This window comes from Balaenoptera acutorostrata, chromosome 3, assembly GCF_949987535.1.
Source record: "Balaenoptera acutorostrata chromosome 3, mBalAcu1.1, whole genome shotgun sequence".
Taxonomy (NCBI): Eukaryota; Metazoa; Chordata; class Mammalia; order Artiodactyla; family Balaenopteridae; genus Balaenoptera; species Balaenoptera acutorostrata.
In genome coordinates this window covers 139,929,247-139,949,746 of record NC_080066.1, presented here as the reverse complement: position 1 = coordinate 139,949,746, position 20,500 = coordinate 139,929,247, and the positions used below count along the sequence as shown (strand labels likewise).

Here is a 20,500-nt window from a genome sequence, read left to right as displayed (position 1 = left end):
GAGCCACAACTACTGAGCCTGCGCGTCTGGAGCCTGTGCTCTGCAACAAGAGGGGCCGCGACAGTGAGGGGCCCGCGCACCGCGATGAAGAGTGGCCCCCGCTCGTCGCAACTAGAGAAAGCCCTCGCACAGAAACGAAGACCCAACACAGCCATAAATAAATAAATAAATAAATAAAATTAAAAAAAAAAAAAAACAACTAAATTCTCCAACAACAGTAAGTAGCATAAACAGTCCACAGATGTAGGCGCTAAGAAATTTAAGACCTGGACACTGCAGTGCTCCTGGAAGCCCAGGAAATACTAACTAATCTCTGTTCATGTCAACTCCCTGGAACACAGAAGTTGTAGAGTTCTCTAGACCCTATTACCAACATCTATTCCACTGAGAGAATCAGAAGACACCAGCAAAATAATGGTACCTTACACAATACAGTGAGGCTTAATTTCATTTAACAAATGCTCCTCTGGTATCTCATATTTTCTAAATATACTTAAATCATAGCAATCTTTAAATTTTCACATCTTTATTTAGTTAGAGATAGAAGTTTCTTATATAGTCCATTAGTTTGCAGTTCACAGGGCCAAGAACATTCTTCTAGAACATTCCTCCAATCTTCCTCAAGACCAAAAATATTTTCACAGGTTTCTCTGGTTAAATATTCTTGTAATAAAGCTCAATCTTATAGTCAGTCAAATCAACAAGTACTCTCAAGCTTCTCTTTCTACAATATAAATAATCTAATAAACAGTCATAGATTATATATAGAGGAGTTCTTTTGTAAATAAAGGAATGCTTGTTATTAAAGCAAATTATACACATATTTTGTAAACTTGGTTTCCAGTACTTAGAACATTCACTTAATTTAGATAACACATTTTACCTGTTAAATAATAAATCTCAGTTGTTCTAAAGAAAATGTAACCTATCTTCATCAGCTGTTCCTTAAAAATGTATATATAAAACATTGTAGGCATATTTCTGATAAGGAGCTGAATATCGGATTTTAAACATATCATCCAAGTGGTCAAATACAGGTACTAAGAGTTCCCATTAGTGTGCACTCCCCTCCCCCCAAAATTCCAGTTTGCTTATTATAGGACTTTACTGACTTTAAAAGCTAGACGTGGGATTCAAGATCTCTGGGGGCAATTTTACTGAGTATCCCTAAAATCTCACTAACAATTCTAATCCAACCAGAAGGTACCTCTAACAAATCAAGATTTTCTTTGGCAGCAGCAATTTCTCAATTAGTGCCATTCTCTGGCTAATTCTGGAACTCTGAAGCAGCCCAATATGGTAGCACCCAGAATAGGATTCTGCCCCTCCAGTTCAGAAAGCCCAGGGGCACAGTGCCATTTTTATTTTCTCTGGGATTTCTCTAAAGAATAATCCCAAGGTGATAGGAGTTTCTGAGTCTGCACAGGTTCAAACCTGAGGATCTTCAAATAACCCAAAAGAAACATATGACTATGGTTCAGCTTCAAAATTCCTACAAATTTTTGGAAAGAAAATAAGGGCATTACACCTCATCAGAAAATGGATTCATCATTTGTGCTTCACAGACATATGACTAAAATTCAGAACTGAAAATTTTCTATATTTCACTTACCTTCTTATCTTCTAATATATTATAACATTTTTGCCTTCTGTTTCTTCCCTCTAGGTCTTACTCTCTTCTAAGCAACCTCCAAGTTTTATTATTCTTCTGCCCACAAATTAAGTCTCCTCGAAAACTTTATACCATTTCTATTCTTGCTCTTTGTCCCTCCCCAGTCTGAGCAATCAATCTCTTCTGTTTTCCCTTTCTTGCTTTCAATTCTTCCTCATTCTTGTGTTTAGGGGAGAGTAAAAAGGCAGAGTTCAGGCAAAGAAAATATTTCAGTGAATTCATGCAAGTCTGAGTTTGTGAGGTAGGAGAGAAATGGCTACTACATCAACAAAGCTGAGGGGCTACTGAGCAACCCACAGTGAAAAGCACTACTGGAGGTGAGGACTACATATTCCTTGAAGTTATACTACTAGTGAAGAACCTGATTCCTGGTTTAAATTTGGATAGTATTTCCAATTACTAAATAATTTTTCCTGGTCACAGGAGGAAACAGCCATTATTTAAGCTATAAAAGGAGGCTAAATTATTCATAGCTGGCTATCTCATGAGATATACATGATATTTATCAGGCTAGAAATCACTGATCAAAAAGTTATTTGGATCCCATTTATATGAAATATCCAAAAGGCAAACCTACAGAGACAGAAAGTAGATGAGTGGTTGACAAAGGATAGGGGAGAAGAGAATGGGGAGTGACTCTTAATGAGAACAAGGTTTCTTTTGGGTGTGATGAAAATGTTCTAAAATTAAATTGTGGTAATGGTTGCACAATTCTGTTAATACACTGAAAACTACTGAGTGGTAAACTTCATATGGGTGAATTTCATGCTATTGTTAGTTATATCTTAATAAAGCCGTTTTAAAAGATTACTATAGTTTTATATGGCTTTCTGTATCTATATTTTATTTTGCATAAAAAGGTCTAAAAAGATGACTATATATTACTTGTAGTAACATGAAAAATACTATATTAAAATTTTTTCACAGATTAAAAAAAGTTACCTGAAAATTTCTCAGCTGCTCAGTATCTCTTCATCTTATAGCTTCAACTAAATATTTACTTCACTCTTTCAATTAAATATTTACTTAACATCCTTCAACAAACCAAATTTCACTCACATGAATTCTAATTCAATACTGCAAAATACTGTTACTGAGTTAAATAATACCCTAAATTAAAACGTTAAAAATGAAATTTCAAAAAACCAAAGTCAACCAATCAAACCAACAAAAATAAGTCAGATAAAGCTCTTTTATGCTAAATAGTATTTCCATAAAGCCCATGACACAAGTCATTTAGTACCCAAACTATAGTCAGTTTACACAGATATTAGCAGTGGTTTCAATTTCACAAAGTGTGTGTGAGACAGAGCTTGCCACTTTTGATGTTTCCTTCATGTTTCATGATTTTTTTAATGTATCACCATCTTCTAGACATGTGCTGTGATCTGAATCACATACTCCATAAGGTAGTCTTCTTTAATTGCTACAAAAGTATGTACCGCACAATTTTTAAAAGTAAAATTTAGAAGTACACAATTGCCTGAAAAATACCTAACCTTAATTTAGTTGGAGGGTTCTAGTGACTATAAAATTAGATACTGACCTATTTTTACTAAACATTATAGAATAGCAAAACATTAAAAGATTGAGATGGCATAGATCTATTTAGTTTTTAAAGTTTCCTAAGACTGTTCTGGTATTCACAATCTCAATTTGCTTCATCTGTTAACTTTTTCAAATTTCTCAGTTTTGGATAACTTATACATATTGAGAAGTCTACATATTGAGAAGTGGATTCAATTCCCAGTTTGCTGTTTTTTAATTCTTGCATATTTGAGGATTCAGACTCTGACTGATCCAGAAAACAATAACTGATTTCCTCAGCCAATCCATCATTTTTAATTTTGCTTAAAAAAAAACAAAACCCCTCACAGAGAGCATTTGTAAGTGTTTGCTGATAACCCTGTATATTTAAGTTGAAATAAGGGAAAAATAAAACTTATTAAATATTTAAGATGGTAAAAAGGTTCATTCAAACACAAAATATGTGAAGGTTCTAAATATTTTACACGTATGAGTAATGTCTCTGCTGGAAAAAAGGACCAAAAAGTATATGCCTTTAAAAGATAGACTTCTGTCCATAAAAATCTAACATTGTTCAAAACAGAATAATTCACTGAGTCCATAAATTGCATTATGAGATGCTTTGTGTATATGGAAAAGGGTGCTGGAATTAAGAGAAAAAAGGGTTTTTTTGAAAGTGAAAATTCTACCTTTCTCTCTCTCTCTATATATATCCAACCACCTCCTATACTTGATTAGCCATACCTCAAATGATGTGGCCCAAAATGAATTTCTCAACTCCCTGCCACTTCTCCTACCCAGTTGCCTGTCTCGGGAAGTAAATCTACCATTAGTCATGAGCTCACAGAATCCTGCGTTTCTCTTATCATAGCACATAAGGCCCTGTGAATTATCTCTCTGTTTAGATTTTAAGATCCATGGGGGAAGGAATCATGTCTCTTCTGTTCATAAGTACCTAGTACATAGTGACACTTGATTAATATATGGGACATCATCATGACTTCTCCCTTGTCAACAGAGTTAGGAATTGTTTTCTACCCAGGAAAAGGTATTCCCATAGAAGCTGAATTGTATCCTACCATTTCCACTTTGTTATTCTATAGAATACATAATTCTAATTTTTAAAAATCTCTGCAGAACTAACACAATTGATTTCTAATATTAAAATATCAAACCCTGCAAAGCTGCAGGTTACCAGTCAAAAACTTGATTTTCAGATTACTGTTCAATGACTTTTAAAAGTTTCTCAACATCATTGGATACACATTCATTACTGAAAAGTGCCACATGAGATGTTGAAAGGGACAAAAGAGAAAACATGTAGTTTTGACTAGAAGTTAGAGCCTATACATTCTCTTTCCCTGGGCTATTTACTTATTCATCTGCTCATTCATTCAACATTCATGAATGGGTACATTTTTTAAAAAGTCTTTTCTATGTGAGAAGCAAAGTATAAGGTAATTTAAACCCAAAGGAGTAATTTCTGGGAGCTAGGAATCTACTTTCAATGTATTTTAGACAAAAATATCTTAAATTTAGTCTGGGAGTTTTACTGTATAAAATGAACAATCCCATTTGCGCTTAAGGAGCTCCTGATTCTACTGACTGTAGCAAACCACTACAAGATCACTCTAGATGGTTGACTAGTTGTTAAAGTACTTATAGTATCAGGAAGCATTTATAGAGAGAAAATGAAGATGACAGATATGGAGTAATATAGGATTAAACTGTGGGTTGACCACAAAAGCTGCCATTTCTAAGATCAGCCCCTTGACATCCAAACAAGGATGATATTCTACTGCTTTATGAAAAGTGAAAATTGTGTTTACTACCTATTTATATTCTGAAGTATGATGAAATACTACAAAAATGTTTTTCTGAAGTCTGGTAAAGGGCTTCCCTGGTGGCGCAGTGGTTGAGAATCTGCCTGCCAATGCAGGGGACACGGGTTCGAGCCCTGGTCTGGGAGGATCCCACATGCCGCGGAGCAGCTGGGCCCGTGAGCCACAACTACTGAGCCTGCGCGACTGGAGCCTGTGCTCCGCAACAAGAGAGGCCACGATAGTGAGAGGCCCACACACCGCGATGAAGAGTGGCCCCCGCTTGCCACAACTAGAGAAAGCCCTCGCACAAAAACGAAGACCCAACACAGCCAAAAAAAAAATAAATAGATAAAGTCTGGTAAGTTTTGTAATTCTGTTTGTAAAACAAAACAAAAAATATATACATAGCCACTCCTTGCTTATCCTTATCGTTAATATTTTCATTACTAAATTTTGGTAACAAAGTAAGCAAACTGCATATCTCCTATAGACATAATATGAAATATGACACAATTTTCTACCACTCATACTAAAGACAAGGAGCAGGGCTAAGAAGTCAAGACATTCAAAGTTGGTAATGAATTATGTTCTTATTCTCTGAAGCAGTACAACAGTTCCTGAATAGCATATTTTTAAATAAAATAATTAAGCCACATACAGCAGGACTCAAAACAAAGCAGCCAACCAACCAAAAAACCTGTTTATCTATATCCTTTCCTGAGAGGGTCATATCACAGATAAATACAAAGCACCAGCCTAAATTTAAACTAGATTATCTGTGACCTATGGTCTCTCATAGTATGCTGTACTTCTGGCTCACATTCGATTCTCTTTGTCATGTGTTTATCAGAAAATGAGCAGGGAGACTACAAAGATTAAACAATCATATATTGAGCACTTATTCAAAATAAATGAAACCTGGTCCCTGCTTTCAAGGAATTTACTTTTAATAAACCTTAATATTGAAATGTTCCATTTATAGTATAATCCCTATTGTGAGACCAATTAGCTTGTGTTTAAGACTATCTTCCTAAACTCACTAAGAATTTCATTTGAATGAAGGACTGATGAAATCATTTATGTCAGTGGGAGGCATAGAAGTGAACATGAATAAAATAAGCCATAAGACAAAATTGTGTACGGTTTATAGTACTAGTTGTATTACAGCTTTAACTTACGTGCTTTTTATAGTAAAAAATTTAATGGTTCTTCTTGGTGAAAAGTTCTAAAGGGAGCTGACATGACATGTGATACTGTACTTTTCAACTTTATGTACACTTCCACCTCAGACTGCAGCTCAATCACAAGAGTCACTCTCTGGGTACAATGGAACTGCAGTCACACCATTCATACACAAAGATTTCCTAACCCATCACAATCGCCAAAAGAGTTACTTATAGCAGTAGCAATGAAACTGCAGTGACCCACATATATAATTACTTTGAAAAGTCCAAGGACGTGTGTTTGGCTTCTGTTACTAGCTGTGAAAATTAACCTCTGTCTTAATTTCCTCATCTTTTAAGATACAAATAGTAACAGTATCTATCTCATAGAGATAGATATAAAGATTTAATGAGCTAGTACTTGAAAATTTCTATGATAATGCCTGGCATGTAAGTGGTCAATAATGTTAGTTATCGTTGTTACTAGCTAATGTTAAGGCTAGAAAAAGTTAAGAGCCACACAAAGAATCAAATTCATGATTCTGGTCTCATTAGTATCATACTCCAATAAATGGATCTAAGCAGCCACAGACTGCCTATATAAAATTATCCATTCAAAAAATTCAATAAAGGAAATTTTACTATGTATTTTCTAAATACTAGAAATAGCATAACAATTTGATAAGGTTTAAAGTTTGGCTTAGAAATTTATATGAAAACAGACTATTCATATATCAGACATTTGTTTGACTCAAATTAAAAGTTGATAGTAGCCAAAGTGATCTTGATGGAAAAAAAAGGAGATGGAGGAATCAGACTCCCTGACTTCAGACTATACTACAAAGCTACAGTAATCAAGACAATATGGTACTGGCAAAAAAAAAAAAAAAAACCAGAAATATACATCAGTGGAACAAGACAGAAGGCCCAGAAACCCATGCACCTATGGTCAACTAATCTATGACAAAGGAAGCAAGGATATACAATGGAGAAAAGACAGTCTCTTCAATAAGAGTGCTGGGAAAACTGGACAGCTACATGTAAAAGAATGAAATTAGAACACTCCCTAACACCATACACAAAAACAAACTCAAAATGGATTAAAGACCTAAATGTAAGACTGGACACTATAAAACTCTTTGAGGAAACCACAGGAAGAACACTCTTTGACATGAATCACAGCAAGATCTTTTATGACCCACCTCCTACAGTAATGGAAATAAAAACAAAAATAAACAAATGGGATCTAATGAAACTTAAAAGCTTTTGCACAGCAAAGGAAACTATAAACAAGACAAAACTACAGCCCTCAGAATGGGAGAAAATATTTGCAAACGAAGCAACGGACAAAGGATTAATCTCCAAAATACATAAACAGCTCATGCTGCTCAATATTAAAAACACAAACAACCCAATCAAAAAATGGGCAGAAGACCGAAATAGACATTTCTCCAAAGAAGACATACAGATGGCCAAGAGGCACATGAAAAGCTGCTCAACATCACTAATTATTAGAGAAATGCAAATCAAAACTACAATGAGGTACACCTCACACTGGTTAGAATGGGCATCAGAAAATCTACAAACAAATGCTGAAGAGGGTGTGGAGAAAAGGGAACCCTCTTGCACTGTTGGTGGGAATGTAAACTGATACAGCCACTATGGAGAACAGTATGAAGGTTCCTTAAAAAACTAAAAATAGAACCACCATATGACCCAGCAATACCACTACTAGGCATATACCCAGAGAAAACCATAATTCAAAAAGACGCATGCACCCCAATGTTCATTGCAGCACTATTTACAATAGCCAGGTCATGGAAGCAACCTAAATGCCCATCGACAAACGAATGGATAAAGAAGATGTGGTACATATACACAATGGAATATTACTCAGCCATAAAAAGGAACGAAATAGGGTCATTTGTAGAGACATGGATGGACCTAGAGACTGTCATACAGAGTGAAGTAAGTCAGAAAGAGAAAAACAAATATCGTATATTAACGCATATACGTGGAATCTAGAAAAATGGTACAGATGAACCGGTTTGCAAGGCAGAAATAGAGACACAGATGTAGAGAACAAACATATGGACACCAAGGGGAAAGTGTGGGGCGGGGTGGGGGTGGTGGTGGGATGAATTGGGAGATTGGGATTGACATATATACACTAATATGTGTAAGATAGATAATAAAAATCTGCTCTTTAAAAAAATTAAATTTAATTTTAAAAAAAGTTGATAGTTATCTCCCTCTTTTAAATAATACATTGTCTAGTTATTGTGATTCCACAATTCCTTTCTGTTAAAAGGATGCCTACTTCATAATATTTGCAAATATAACTCTGGAAAGAGATGCATGATGGTTATGAATGTCCTGTTAACCCTCAAAGCCAAAACATAAGAAGTTAAAATGAAATACTTAGGCCCAAAATCAGCCAACATAATTTTCTATACCAACATAACAGCTCTGCCACCCTTCCGATTTGTATAATCTTCACACTTAAAATCTAGGTTCAGGGGGAGTTCCCTGGCAGTCCAGTGGTTAAGACTCAGTGCTTTCACTGCCATGGCCCGGGTTCAATCCCTTGTGAGGGAACTAAGACCCTGCAAGCCAAGTGGTGCAGCCAAAAAAAAAAAAAAAAAAAAAATCCAGGTTCAGCCAAAATAATATATAAGAACAGAGTCAGAAATACCTGCCACCAGAAAGCTTTTAAGTTCTTTCACCACCTGCTACAGCAATCACTCCCATTCTCAGGTAGATTTTGCCTAATACTTACAAAATATCTGAATGTCCACTATCCACAGGCACTGTGCCAGGCTTTGGGTACAATAAAGTTATTGTACTTTCCCCTTCTGAATTTTATAATTAAATTGAACACACAATTATACTTAAAACACAAATGCTTAACAGTAAAGTATATGATTAAAGCCATGCAAATAATACAATCATAATGCTGTAGAAGTACAGAGACAACAGAAATGAAACACTCTCGTGATCAGGAAAGGTTTTGTGGGGGAGAAAATAATAGAAATGAGCTTTGATAAAAAAAGAAAACAAAAGCTGGAGAAGGAGGAACAAGAATTCTGAACTATCAATTAGCATGAGCTAAGACCCACTGAGAGAGAGAAAAGTTCAGGATGTGCTCCAGAGATGGCAAGAGGACCAGTTTGGTTGAAATAGATCAGTCCTGAGGTCGAATCATGGAAAGTGTCAAAGCCAAACCAAGAATTCTAAGCTTTATTCTAGAGGCAAAAGGGAGTCACTAAACATACTGAGCAGAGAAATAATGTGATGGAGGAGGGAGATGCAGTACAAGATGCTAGTAGGAAAGACCAGTTGGAGTGTTAAAACATGGTTTGGGTATGAGGTAGTAAGACCTGAAATATTCCAGTACAATTTTTCAACCTTACATAACCCAGGACCCACATACAAAGCCTTAATGCCTTTCATGAAGACTCTCTATTTTCTTTTTTTATTTGTTTCACAAGAAGAACTGAGTTAATTAGAATAATTTGTTTTTCTTACTCTCTTTTGCATCTTTTCTGTAGCGATATCTTCTTGACCATTTCTAATCATGAACCGTAACCCCTCTTCAAAACACCAACCTGTGTCCTTCCTCGTTTACTGATCATTCTTGTCTGAACATTCACCTTTGCTTTATTACTTACTCTTTATCCTCTATTTAACCATCGACTCCCACCTAATCATTAACCTAATGACTTCTCTCCAGCTTCATACAGTCAAATAAATCTACTCATACTCAACTTTCTTTTCCATTACCTCTTAACTTTTAGTCTGCTCATATACAAGTTCTATCTGCCCACAACCTTTAGCACCTCTTCTAAAGTCTCTACTCAATCCGAAGACTTATAGTTTGTCTTCCAGGCTCACTGCTAAAACTATACTGAAAGACAACCCTCTCACACTCACTAAGTTTCTATTCCCCTAAGTATCTCAAGATTTCATATACTCAATAATAGCAGCTACCATTTATTTGGTATTTCTTTACGGTAGAAAATACGTCAAGTGCTTTACATGATTATCTCATTTAATATTCAAGATTACCTAATGAGAAAGGCTTTTCCATTTGACAGATAAAGAAAACTGAGGCTTAGAAAAATCAAGTAGCTTGCCCAAGATCACCCCACTAGGAAGTTTTACCATGTTCTCTGGAGCCTACAATGTGGCTCCACTGACTGTACGTACTCAGAAACATTTCCTTAAGTCCTTCAATACAGATATCAACCATTTGAGAATTAATATTGATTCAATTTCTCGATCTGAACAATGATAGCTAAACATATAAAACTGTTTATCTCTGTTGACTTCTGAAACTTTGGGAATGAGAAAATGATTTTAACTTCTTAAATCTTTACTGAATGTTTTAGAAGGGAATCTTGCATTGGAAGACTTAACTACATAAATTTGTAAGGTCCCTTTTAATTCTAGGAATCTGTATCAGAAGTGTAACATTCAGCTTTTCAAATTTTGACTCCTAGGAACAACAAGGCTAATCTAATTGGGGAAAGTCTACTCAGGAGTATTTTGAAAATAATTTTGTATTTACAGATCTGATTCTGGCACATTACTAGACGCTCTAAGCCTACATTTCTTCATCTGTAACACAGAGATAACATCATATGCTTTAGAAGGTTGTGGTGAAAATTAAAGGCTGATGCTTTATTTTCAATAAATTATGACTTTTATTATTCACTTTCTTTTGTATCTAGAAGAAGTTTGGTTTCATAGAATTTTAATTCAAATCATATCAGCCACAAAAAAATCTAGTGACTTTCTCAATCCAGATCCCAAACATGAACACTACATAAACTAAGTCAATGGGATCCAGATAAACATGTTAAGAATTATATTAAAAACTCAAACTCCCTTCTTTATCACATTTACTCAAGGAATGTTTAAAACATCTCTAATTTTATAAACACAGTATCAACAATCTATTAACACACATTAACATCCAGTACCTTTCCCTCAGTTTCTTAGAAAAATTCTGAAGTCTATTACATTTTAGATAAAGGTATACAGAAGCTCACCTCTCTTAATTACTTTCTCTAGCTCCTCCTACCTGCCTCAGCAAAAGAAAAGCTAGGTAAAGAGCGTATCTAGGTAGTACACAGATAGCTAGGACATACAAAGGTCAAAATCATCAAGAAATATATTCTGGAGACTCAATAAAATATAAAACTGTTACTTGTGTAATACGGAGAACATTAGACATTGGAAAGAACAAAAGAAGAAAAATAGAGGTAATCAACCTTTTGATTTTGATATAATTTAACCCAAGTTACTTTCATATAAGAGTAGTTAATAATCCCAGGTGGAAATTCAGAGAATTTCCTGGCTAATAGTGAAATAAAAAATGAAGCAACTCAAGTTTTAGAATTTTGTCACCAACGTAATATGAGATGGAAGACAGAACATATTCTGGCATAAAGTTACTACCCAGGGTACAGGAAGGCACAGACTTTTACCTAGTTGCCTCACAACACCTTTCCCTGCCCCCAAGATCCATATATTTCACAGGGCCACACCTTGTTTTATCTTGTTTAACTTACAGGACACCACTTGCGCTGATTTTCTTACAGGGCTGCCTCCTTCCTCTGATTTGATTAAGGATGGAAAGTAGTCAAGAGTACCACTCAGAGTCAGGTGCCCAGACAAGAGTCAGTCATTCAGGGGATCATCTAAATTATCACCTTATAATTAGTTATTTCTACATGATCACAACCTCACATCTTAAGAAATTAATCCAGCTCTCATGCATGAGCATTTCAGGGATAACAAGCTCCCTATGGACATATGTCAGCCTTTAGTTTTAAATTTTTAAATAAATAAGCATTTACAGTTAAACCAGAATCAGCTACACATGCTATTAGCCACTATAATAAACAGTCTAGGTGTTACGGGAACAAATTCAAAGACTGTAGGTTTTTACTAACTGCTTAGCAAGATTTACCATGTGACAACACGATGTACTATTAATTTCTTTCAAAAAAATTGGGTATTAGAGAACAAATTTTCAAATGAAGGTTTATTAACAAGTCAAGATAAGCAAGACCCAGCTTTAACTGACAGAAAAACCTTAACAATGTGTTCTTAAAATGCTCTCCACATGAAATTACCAAGGGTTGTGTGCTTGTTCAAACCTGTAGTCTCAACCACCCTTTGTCTCTTGTGGAATCTCCATCTGCCTTCCTCCCAAGAGTTTTTCTAGACTTCTCAATCCCAACAGAAAAATCAATAAAAGCTACCTACAGAAATATCTTTCCTAAATAACAATCAACAACTTTAAATTCTTTTAAATAAGAGACAACCCAGAAAGAAAATCAGCTTCAGAATGCTGCAACATCTAAGTGCCTGGCACATAACAGGCATTTAGTCAAAGCATATTAAATAGACAATGTTGAGAATAAAAAAATATAACAACTGGACAGTACATTTGATAATATAATCTACCCCTCTGGCTTTGCTGATTATTTTGGAGCACAGCCATGACCAAACAATTATTGTCTCCTAGTGCAGTGTTCCCTTCAACAGTTTATATTGTAATTACGGGCATCACTTTTGCTCTTCAAACTAAAATATAAACCACTTTTATATTATATGTTAAAATACACACACACACATCACATAAAAAGAATTTTTGATGACTCAAGCATTCAACCATTTTATTTCTCAAATATATACTGAGGTAGCTAGCCAAACTTTACCAGTCTTAATATACCTCTCTCATAATTACTTCACTGATGTGAAAAATATTTAGTGATATCTAATCAAAAATGTCTTAATTTCCATGTCTAGCTCATTATAGTTTCATGTGGTATTGCTGTAACTTGCAGGTTAAAAGTAATCAGCCTTGTACGACTGAATGTTTAAACAGATATATGTGAGTTACACATAGGAACAGAAATAAAACATCAAACAAGGAATGTTATTTTGGGCTTCAAATTATTTATTGGCAAAAGAAACATTATATCGATAAAGGGAACATCTATATTTATAAAATAGGCAGAGGGGTGGGTCACTATTGCCCTAGTCAGTTTCCTAATCTGTAGAGTTACAGAACTACACTCTGGAAAAGGCCCAATATGTAAAAAGATAAAAATATAAAAGTGAAGTTGTTCGAGTTAAAAGAGCAGTTGGGGAGCAAGCCCTGCTGGACTCCTGAGAGCTCTGGAACCCCTAAGGCTCAGAAGAGCACTGTTAAAATAAATAAGCGCTCTGACTCTTCAGAGCTCTGTTCACCTAAAAAGTGACTGTGTTTAAAATTCCAGTGTGCAAATTTGAAAAGATTAAACCTTCTTCCTCAGAATAATTTTTTTTTTAATTCCTAACTTCCTTCAGTAATGTCAAAATCATTTACTCCGGGAAAATAATAACTACCTCCCATATATTTTTACACCTCCCATGGTCTTTCAATCACTTAAAATGCATTTGGCTCATTACACCAATTAGCAGAAAATTTAGGGTTAGGGGCGCGGCGGCGAACAGATTTCTTGGCTTGGACAACTAAAGTATGACCTTTGTGGATTTTTAAGTACCATGCGGTGCTTGAGAAAAAAGAAATACCTCCGGTGATGAAATTTTCAAAACGTATCTAAAACTGCGGTTGGTAGAGGCACTCCACAGCCAGCTGTCCTTCAAGAAAATATTTAAAATGTACAAGCAGAACAGAACCACATCTCAACCAAACTCTAACATCAACAACTTTTACCCACACAATTTACACGGTTAAAAGGAGGAGAAGAAATCAGTTCGATTTACTTCGGTGGATTCGTTCGATGCCTTAATAATGAATGAATTGGAAGCATCACTGACGAGTTCTGAAGGAGCCTCACGCTCAGCTCCGCCCCCTATAAAACCTGAAGCTAATTCTCCAGAATTTAGTGTTTCAAGGCCAAGTCCGGTCCAAAGGAGGCCTCCCCTCTTCTTTCTCCCGGCCTCCCTCCAGGGGTTGGAGCCCAGGGTGGCCGGGCGGGTGCGGGTGCCGGACGCCCCCTCCCCGCTTGGGGAAAGTTCCGCCGGTCGCTCTCGGGACAGGCCGGTCCGCGGCCCTCGCCCGCGCCGCCGCCACAAACACCCCGCCCGGCCTCGGCGGCCGGAGGGTCGCGCCCCCCTCCCCGCGCCGCCGCCGCCACAAACACCCCGCCCCCGCCTCCCCACCGCCGCCCTCGCGGAGCGTTAACCCCTCGCCGCCCGCCGCCCGGCTCCGGGGAGGAGGCCGGGCCAGGGGGTGGAGTTGTCGCGTCTCCTCCCGGGAGCGCCCGGGCAGACGCCCGGCTTGTTTACAGGCCCCAGGCCTGGTCGCCGCCGCGCAGGCCCGCGCCGCCCGCCCGCCCTCGGCCCAAGCGTCGCGCTTACCCGGAGCAGCAGAGGGCGGGCAGGTCCCTGGTCCGCCGAGGCGGCGGCGGCGACGGCGGCCGGGGAGGGGGCGGGAAGAGGGTCACCGCGGCGGTGGCCGGCCAGGTCAGGCCGGGGAGGGGGCAGAGGAGGGGAGGAGCCGGGCTGCGTCCGGGCCCCCGGCTCTCGGCGCCCTCGCGGCTCAGATCATCCGGGCGTTGGAGCGGGAGGCGGAGAGCGGGTCCCGGAGGAAGACGAGGAAGAGCCGAAGATTCATAGCTTTCGCGCCCCACCTGCCTGACGCCCCCCACCCCCCCTCCCCAACCACCGGTTCCCGAGCTGCAGCTGCCCGAGCACCCGAAGCTGCGGGCCGGGCCGGCTCAGAGACCACTGCTCCCTCGCTCCCGCGCGCGCTCCCGTCCTTAGCGCCGCCGCCGCCGCCGCCGCCTCGAGCGCGTCCCCGCGCAGGCGCGCTCACGTCGGCGTTGTGCTGCCCCTCCCCCACGCCTCCGCCCGCCCCGCCCCGCCCCGCCCCGCCCCGCCCCGTCCCGTCGGCTCAGCCCCAACTACAGCCGCGGCGCGGTGGAGCAGCTGGAGAGACCCGGATGTCGTTGGGCCGGAACTGCAGCGCGGGCCGGCGAGCGGGGGAGGGGCGGACGCAGATGACGTCACTGTCCTACCCGGCTTGTCTCGCCGCAATCGCCTCGCGGCCCCGGCCTCAGGCCCAAGCGGAAGGGAGCATCCGAATCCCGGATCGGAACGGAGGTGCCCCAGCCACACGCCTCCCGTCCCTAAGGGCAACAACCCACACACTCTACTACCACCCACCCACACGCTAGTGCAGCCGATACACGCACGAGGCACATGCTCTGAGTTTCTGGCAGGTTTTCCGTCTGTAGTTCATGGGGTTTCACATCGTATTTATTTGTACTTGTTAGACAGTCACGTGATTCTGCTACTGGGGACTTCCATCGACCTCCAGTGAGGTTAAAGGAACGAAGGATTTTTCAAAATCCGGAGGATAATCAAAAACGTAACAGCTCCTTCTATTAAAAGTTAGAGATCTGCTAAACCTGATTGAAACTGCACGTGCAGACGGCCAAAATCCAGTTTAGCTAGCTAGACTACGGAAAACCGGACCCACGCCGGACGCACGCTGTTTGCGGACGCCGCAGCGGATAGAATGACAAACCCTAGGCGGCCAGTGAATCCGAACTGGGGAACAGTACATCACCAGCCAGGTCTCCTATTGGCTGGGGTGCTTTATCCCTCTCTTGTCAGAGACTTAACCTGTTCATGGATTTGACCTACACCACATTTCCAGGAACGGAAGTTTAAAAGAAAAATCCGTGTTTTAAAGAGATGCTCTGGTATATACAAAGAAAAACCAAATACTGTATTATTAGAGGCAGGTACTTTAAAAAGAACAACTGCTACTTTGTATCTCCTAAAACCACTTTGTTGTTCCAACTCTTAGATCAAAAGCAACCTATTTATTCTGTCTCTTGTCATTTAGCAAACATTTAGCTGCTTTTAAAGCTGTAAAAGCTGTCTCCAGTTTTTTCAACATGTCTTTTTGGGAAGATTCTGTTCCTTTCACTTTTAGGCCTGGGATCTAACAACAGTATGAAACAATATCACCTAATGATCACTAGCAGGCCACTTCTTCAAGGAACACGGAAATTACTCTACCCGATATCTTTGGGGTTAGAATTTCTTAGCATAAGATGAAGATGGATCATTTCCAGGTATAGAAAGTAAAAATAAAGTTCATTTATGCATTTGGCCCCAGTATTATCTGAGGACATATTTCCTAATTACTTCTCCCCACATTTGCCAAAAAAAAAAAAAAAAAAAAAGGAAATTAAATCAAAGATCTTTGAAACTCTACCTTATTGGAATCCTTAATATTTCAGACAAATAGCAGCATGATTAGCATGCTAGTAGACTCATTGCCATTCTGAAATAGAATAGCCCATGTGGCAACCACTATTTGGAGTGCCCTGGATACTGGGGGTAGTTAATGACATCAATGGGCAAAGTCCCAGCCCCCAAGGAGCTGATGTTATATTGAGAGATATAGACAAAGAAGTAAACAAATGAACAAGGAAATTGCAGGTTGTGATCAGTGCTGTGAAGGAAATAAGTAAGGAAATAGATTGGGGGGATGACTTGAAACAAGTGTACAGAAAAGACCTTTCTAAGAAGGTAGCATTCAAGCTGAAGGATGAGGAGCCAGCTTTGCAAAGAATCAGGGGAGAGCTTTACAGGCAGAAGGATCAGCGTGGGCAAAGGGCCTGTTGTGGGAAAGAGCTTGGCAGAAAAGTTATCTGAGGACCAAAGAGAAGTTCAGCAAACTTAGGCAAATATTTTATAAAGTTGCTCAAGTTTAGAATTATAACTTAGGATATTTGGAATACTTAATCCAATTTACAGCTAGGATACCACCTTAAGTAGAGGGGCACAGTCCATACAAAATAACTTACTGATTTGGTCTGGCCCAAAAAGCAAAGCAGCTTGAGAAATCAAAATTAAAAATCAAAGGACTTTTATTCAACTCTTGAAATTAAGAAGCATTCCACAATGCCAGAAAGAGGTCCCTTCAGACAGTCCAACAGCAGCTAGAAATGAGTAAACTAAAGTTTAGAAAAAGTTGTTTTTCTCCCAATTTAGATATCTATTCTTAATGAGTAAAGACTAACAAAAATTTGGACTTCTTGAGAACAGTTTTTCTGGGAGTTTACTGTCTACTGTGGGCATTACAGAAGATCTCAAACTAAAGCATACTTTTGAAAGCTGCAACACATTTTGTATCCTTAACAATGGTGGCCTGGTTGAAAACCAGTGATGAAATGCCATCATAATAAAGGCTTTTTTTTTTTTTTTTTTTGTATCTGACTCTACAGTTCACAAAGCCCTGTCACTTAGACCAACCAATTTTATCCTCAAAATAACCCTCGGCAAGGCAAGGACTGTTCTCATCCTTTACAGCAGAGAAATCTGAGTGTCAGAGAGCTAGCGGTTGCCCAGGGTCACCAAAAGTAATGACTGGTACCCAGGTTTTCCCCTGTATCCTACAGATCATCCCTAGCTTTTACATGCCAGTAATAAGGTAGCAAGGAGAGTCAGGAGTGGAAAGAGCATGGACTTAGAGTCAACAGTGGTATGCAGAACTGGCTTATACTATCTCATGAGAGCAGACTTAAATTTTTAGGAATTTTGCCAGTTGTTTGTTAAACACAGCCACTGTTAAAAATTAAATTATATAAACCTCCAATTAAATTTTAAACAAAGATAATATATGTTATTGAAACAGACTCACAGACATAGAAAACAAACTTATGGTTACCAAAGGGGAAAGGGGAGGGAGGGATAAAATAGGAGTTTGGGATTAACATATACACACTACTATATATAAAATAGATAACCAAAAAGGACCTACTGTATAGCACAGGGAACTATATTCAATATCTTGTAATAATCTATAAGGGAAAGAATCTGGAAAACAATATATATATATATATATATATATATATATATATATATATATATACACACACACACACACACACACACACACATACATACACACACACACACACACACATAGTATAACTGAATCACTTTGCTATACACCTGAAACTAACAAGACATTGTAAATCAACTATACTTTGTATTTTAAAAAAAAGAAAAAAAAGATAATATATATTAAAAATGTATCTTCTAAATTATCTGAATGTATGTTACTATTATCTATGCTCTTGAGGTACTTATGTGTATTGTGTCTAAATGATAGAAATACTGTATGATGTGTTACTGCACATCTATTCCCAATACCACATTCAATGACTTCACTTTGTGAGCTTGAAACTGGCTGTGGAGGGAGTATTTACACGATGGAAATCAGCAAATGCCACAGATCAAGGCTTGACTTATTGCTTTGCTGATGGTCTAGACTTAAGAAAGTGACAGAGGAACCGTTAATAATGCAAATTAAACATAAAAAGCATGTTGTGTCTATAGCTGTTATGTGGTGAATGGCACACATTCATCTCAGCAAAGAAATCACTCACATAATAGGCAAGTAAGTTCCCATATACATCTTTGTTGTGTCACTTTTATCTTGGATGAAAATATTAATCAACAGGCCATGTCAGAACTACATTTGGAGAGCTGGTTGTTAAACATTTACCAGCACACCACTGGATCCGCTGTACTGTGCCAACTGGGCCACTTATAGGTTCTGTGAACTTAAGCATGTCACTTATACTATTAGCCTTGCTTTCATTCTTCACGAAACACTACCTCTCAGGATGCATTGTGATATTTAGAATAGATGAGGCACTCTCATCCTTCTTTCTCCTCACTGGCAGACCCTTCACTCACTAGAGTTTGTATACGGATACATGCTTTCTCAGTCTCCCTTGTAGCCTAGAGCAGCGTCCCGGCCTATATGCCAGTGCACACTGCTATATCTCAAATAGGTTACAGATGTGACAAGGTATTGGTTCCTTAAGCCCTTGGAACATTTGAGTGAGGCTCAGCTGCTGAAACCTGAGATGGTCCCATCTGGCCAAAGCAGCCCCACCCAGGCACTCCTTGTGTCATTAAAACATTATTTTTTAATTTGTGTTATGCTGTGAAAAAGTTGGGTAGCAGTGGCTTGAGGCATGGATGTGTGATACAATTCTGACCAATGAAACCTGAGGAAAAGTTTTGGGGGGATGGATCTCAGAATGATTTTCCTCCCTAATAATAAGAGTCACATGAGAGAAAGTACCTTTACATGTGTTGTTATGTCTATAGGTGAGCCTGGCACTTCTGGACCCTCTTGCAAAAAACCAATGTAACGAGGAGAAGGGGAATGATGACAAAAGTCTGGATGCTGCACATTGTTGAGCCACTGAGCCACCCCAGCAGTTGCGTACTTTGGAAATTTATATTTAAGGAGAATAATACATTTTCCTCATTGTTTAAGCCACTTTTATTTTTGTATTCAGTTATTGTAGCTAAAAGCACCCAAATACGGTAGAAGAGCTGGTACATCCTCTACACCCAGTGAGTGCTCGGTAAGGTTAGCTAATCACCAAATTGGATCCTTTGCCTATAGAAAAGCTGCACGGTCAGATGTAAACTTATTCTCTAAACATTTGAGCGATTTGTTCAGTACTTAGATTCACCTTTAAAGTTTACCTTGATTCTTGCTTAAAAGTGTTTTAAATTGGGTACTAAATGCAGTAATTGAAAAATGAAATCATTTTAAGCTTGAGAGCAATTGGACACAGGTGTTGATATGAATTGTCTTTTCTTGAAGGATCTTGACAAACTAGAGCTCTGTTGCCTGAGAAAGGTGACATAACCCCTTCATGTTCTGCAGAGTAGTATTAGAACTAGTGCATGGGAATTACAGAGAAGACAATTTTAGTTCAGTATGAGGGGAAGGGAATGAACTTGGCCTAAAATGTGCTAAACTCCATACCAGGCCCCTTATGAGTGTTATTTAATTCTCAAAATAACTTTGCAAAGAAGATACTATTTTTCCATTTTATAAGAGAGGAAACTACAGCTAAGAAAATAGCTTATTTGCAGACCTAGGACCCTCTGATTCCAAAGTCCCTGCTTTTTCTGTTACAGAAGCAGATTAGGCCTTCTTGAGATGACTTTCTTTCTCCTTGAGGCCCTTTCCACTGCATTTTCTTATCCAGGAAAACGGAACAATTCCTACAATGGTGTCCTAACTGAAGACGTCTTGGTGAGATGGGAGAGGAGTTATATTGCATATTACACAGCAAAATATTTCCAAGCTCCATGTAAAATCATCACTTATCCTTGAGTTTTGCTTCCAGCCATCACTTCCTCCATTCTTCTGCTTTTTCCACTCCAGGAAAACTTCTCTCTTCCCTTCTTGTAACACACCATCCTTTCTTTTGGGCACATTCGTTATAAATCCCACT

General features: G+C 38.7%; 1 protein-coding gene across 2 annotated transcripts in view; it reads right to left on the bottom strand.

Annotated features, from left to right (window-relative positions):
- PPM1A (protein phosphatase, Mg2+/Mn2+ dependent 1A) overlaps window positions 1-14,946 on the bottom strand; it is a 46,928-nt gene extending 31,982 nt beyond the window's left edge. Inside the window, exon 1 of one of the 2 annotated variants that reach the window (XM_057543015.1) lies at window positions 14,568-14,946. The gene's annotated coding sequence lies outside the window, so the exon portion shown is untranslated. The remainder of the gene's footprint in view (window positions 1-14,567) is intronic. The other variant, XM_057543014.1, reaches the window with a different exon arrangement.
- Between the last annotated feature and the right edge of the window lie 5,554 nt (window positions 14,947-20,500).